The following is a 4,125-nucleotide window of genomic DNA, read 5'->3' on the forward strand; positions in this document are numbered from 1 at the left end:
TTAGCATCTCACAGGCCTGCCCTCTTCTGCCAGGAGCCCTGAGCCTTCAGGAGGGCAGTTTGCAGTGAGGTCGCTCAGATAGTTGCCAGTTGGCGACATTAGATGCACAGTTTACAGCAAGTATATAGACACATGCAAAGAAAAAGAAAGACAAATTCAAAGATGCAATCCAAGTAGTATTAGGAACTTTTCTCCTCACCTCCCAGGAAACAACCAGTGTGCTAATAGGTTGCCTAGCTTTGAGGTCCAATTGTTTAGTTTTCACTTGGCTGTTCATCTGTGGTGACAAAGAAGAAGTATTAGCATATTCATCTGGTAGAAACACACAGAGTTCAGCGTGGACGATGGCACAGGCCTCCTCTAACTAAATGCCGCCTAAGTAGCTAAGGTGTGTGGTCGGAAAGACACGTGCTCAGTGCACTCCGGAGCGTACTTGGAACCTGTGCTCAAACTGTAGTCGATGTGTCAGTCCCTCACCCATCGGGGACTTCAGTGGATGAACATGCCCTTTGCTGATTGCAGAGCCACCTTTTCTTGTTTTTATTGCTGGGAAGAGCCCCCAGATGAAATTCTGATTCTTTAACTCCTGATGTTGGAAAGTGTTTAGAGCATTTGACCAAAATTGATGAGCAATTTGACTAATTTAGGCAACACCTAGACTCAAGTCTCTAGTAAATCCTATTCTTTTGCCCTCAGTTGCTTCTCTATCTGTAATTTCTCTTTCCTGTTCATCTTGTTCTTTTCTCACAATATCAATCCCTTCCTTCCCTCCCCTTTGTCTGACCCCCCCACATTTTGCTAAATTCTTTTAGAGGCCAGTTGCCTCTAAGGATCCCTCCTATGAGTCAGCTTTTCAGGCAACCGTAGAATTTAAACTGTGGACATCAGAAGAATTAAAGATTCTTCTCAACATAGGACATGCAAGATTCATAGAGGAATTCAGAGTTACTTTGAGTACATGTGACCCAGGGCTACCTGATCAACATGTCGGTTAGATCCCAGATAAAAGAAAGACACAGTCAAAGATGCAATCCAAGTAGTGTTAGTAACTTTCCTCCTCGCCTCCCAGGAAACAACCAGTGTGCTAATAGGTTGCCTAGTTTTGAGGTCCAATTGTTTAGTTTTCACTTGGCTGTTCATCTGTGGTGACAAAGAAGAAATATTAGCATATTCATCTGGTAGAAATACACAGAGTTCAGCGTGGACGATGGCACAGGCCTCCTCTAACTAGATGCCACCTAAGTAGCCAAGGTGTGTGGTCGCAAAGACACGTGCTCAGTGCACTCCGGAGCGTACTTGGAACCTGTGCTCAAACTGTGGTCGATGTGTCAGTCCCTCACCCACTGGGGAATTCAGTGGGTGAACATGCCCTTTGCTGATTCCAGAGCGCCTTCCCCCAGTTTCGCCCCAGCAAGCTCCACTTCTTTCGTGGACAGTGGGAGACAAAGGGACGGATGACCATGAACAAACCTTTATGGGGACAAGTGATGTGGATAGGGATCTGGGCATACTAGCAGGTCTGAGGCTAGTCCATTGTCTTCCATGTCCCTGTTCACAAGGTGCCCACCCATCCAGGTGATCGGAAAGCAGATACCTCAGCCAAATCCACGCTTTAGAACTGACTCACGCTTTAGAACTGACTGGCAGTGCAGGAAGAATGCTTTCCACAGCGCCTCGGTGCTGGCATGTGGCTCAGGAGGGCGTGTGGGTGGAGCTTGCTGGGGCGAAACTGGGGGAAGGCGCTCTGGAATCAGCAAAGGGCATGTTCACCCACTGAATTCCCCAGTGGGTGAGGGACTGACACATCGACCACAGTTTGAGCACAGGTTCCAAGTACGCTCCGGAGTGCACTGAGCACGTGTCTTTGCGACCACACACCTTGGCTACTTAGGTGGCATCTAGTTAGAGGAGGCCTGTGCCATCGTCCACGCTGAACTCTGTGTATTTCTACCAGATGAATATGCTAATATTTCTTCTTTGTCACCACAGATGAACAGCCAAGTGAAAACTAAACAATTGGACCTCAAAACTAGGCAACCTATTAGCACACTGGTTGTTTCCTGGGAGGCGAGGAGGAAAGTTACTAACACTACTTGGATTGCATCTTTGACTGTGTCTTTCTTTTTCTTTGCATGTGTCTATATAGTTGCTGTAAACTGTGCATCTAATGTCATCAACTGGCAACTATCTGAGCGACCTCACTGCTAACTGCCCTCCTGAAGGCTGAGGGCGCCTGGCAGAAGAGGACGACCTGTGAGATGCGTAGTGGGGGGCGGGGGGGGGGGGGGGGGGGGGGGGGGGGGAGGGGCCAAGGGACTGTCACATGACAAGACCAAGGCCTGATCCTACCCCACTGTGGCTGGACCCTCCCACGGGCTCCGCAAGGTCCAGGAAGAACAAGTATCGCTCCTCAAAAACCCCTACAGACTATTCCCCCCCCTGTGGTCCTGGCAAGACCCTCCCCTGCCCTGGGAAAGAAAGCAGCACCTTTCCTTGCCAGGCGGACGTGCCCCTGTCCCCCACAATCCCGCTCTGTGCTTGCTCAGGCCTCCAGCACCTGCCATGCCGTGTGGAGGGTGCCGCTGCCCAAGATGTGCCTCACATGGAAGTTCCCTTAATAAGCGCTAAATTTTATGTAGCAGTTCATCCATGAAGGTTCTGTGAAACCTTCATGGAGTGATCTAAAACTGATTAAAAACAAATGGTTTAACTGGAGAAGAAATGGGTGAGTTTTGAGGTGAACTTTTTAGCAGATTTTCCAAAATCCTTTGATTACGTGAATACTGAAAGTGTTCAAAGTTAAGCTAAATGGTGCATTAGATTAAACTTTCCAGAAGAACTGAGATTAGGAAAGAGCACCCCTGGGCTACCTTCAGAGCGGGCGGGAGATGGGGGAGCAGGGCAGGGCGTGCAGAGACCTCTGTGGACCGCTGTGCATGGCCAGGAGGAGGGATCTTGAAAAGCAATCTTATGTCTGGTCAAGGTAAGCCAGACTGAAGCCGACTTATGGAAGAGGGTGCTAACACAAAGTTACAATCTGGGTTTCTTTCTCTGTTAAAAAGGACAAGAGTTTTCATATACTATTGGTACACTTTTAATAGAATATTATTAAGGAAAAGTAAATATTTTATATTTTATTATAATGACTTTTTGTGCTTGGCATTACCAGATCTTTCATTGCTTAGGTAAACCAAACCTTTTGAATATGAAAAGAACTAAATGTTGCTTCTAACCATTTCAATGTATGCAATTGTGAAGTCTTTGTCACCATGATTAAATGGATCGTTAAAGTAAGAAAACCTCTCTTAACAAAGGAGGATATAGGACTAATTAGGCCTCTGAGGTTTGGAAAGCGTGTTTTAATCCGGGTGCCCCTTCCTCAAGGATATAAATGTATTAATGATAACTGGCATGAATTTTCATTGAGTAACGGCATTCTCAATGTCAAGGGGTTACAGAGGACTCACTAAAACTCTCCTGGCAGGGATTTCTTTCCTGCCTGGAACATGCCCATAGACCTCCCACTTTATATTTAAAAATGAAATTTATACCAGGTGTGCAAAATGTCCCAAGTGTTTATTATTCCAAGTCCTTTGGTTTTATAAAACAAACTGAAGAGCAACTTCAGAGGGAAGTGGGGGAGGGGAGAAGGTGGGAAGAGATTAACCAAAGAACTTATATGCATACTAGAGGCCTGGTGCATGAATTCATGCACGGGTGGGGTCTGGCTGGCCCACCCTTATGGGGGCCCGTTAGTGGCGTGGCAATTCAGGGAGAGGGGCCTCAGGAGAGGTCCAGGGCATGTCCCACCCTGTTTCGCTCAGTCCCGATCAGCTGAACCCCAGAAGCAAGCTAATCTGACAGTCCGAACGTCTGCCTCCTGGTGGTCAATTTATGTCATAGTGACTGGTATACTGTCTGCCCTCTGGTGGTCAGTGTGCAGCATAGCGAGCAGTTGAGCAGACTTAGCATATCATTAGCATATTGCACTTTGATTAATTGAATGGATGACCAGACACATAGCATATTAGCCTTTTATTCTATAGGATGTTAAAAAGACCAAACAAACGGATAGGGCCTGACTGCTGTGTTGCCTTCTGTAAGGATGGATGCAGGTGGCTGGCT

This window comes from Myotis davidii, unplaced genomic scaffold (genome assembly GCF_000327345.1).
Source record: "Myotis davidii unplaced genomic scaffold, ASM32734v1 scaffold117, whole genome shotgun sequence".
Taxonomy (NCBI): Eukaryota; Metazoa; Chordata; class Mammalia; order Chiroptera; family Vespertilionidae; genus Myotis; species Myotis davidii.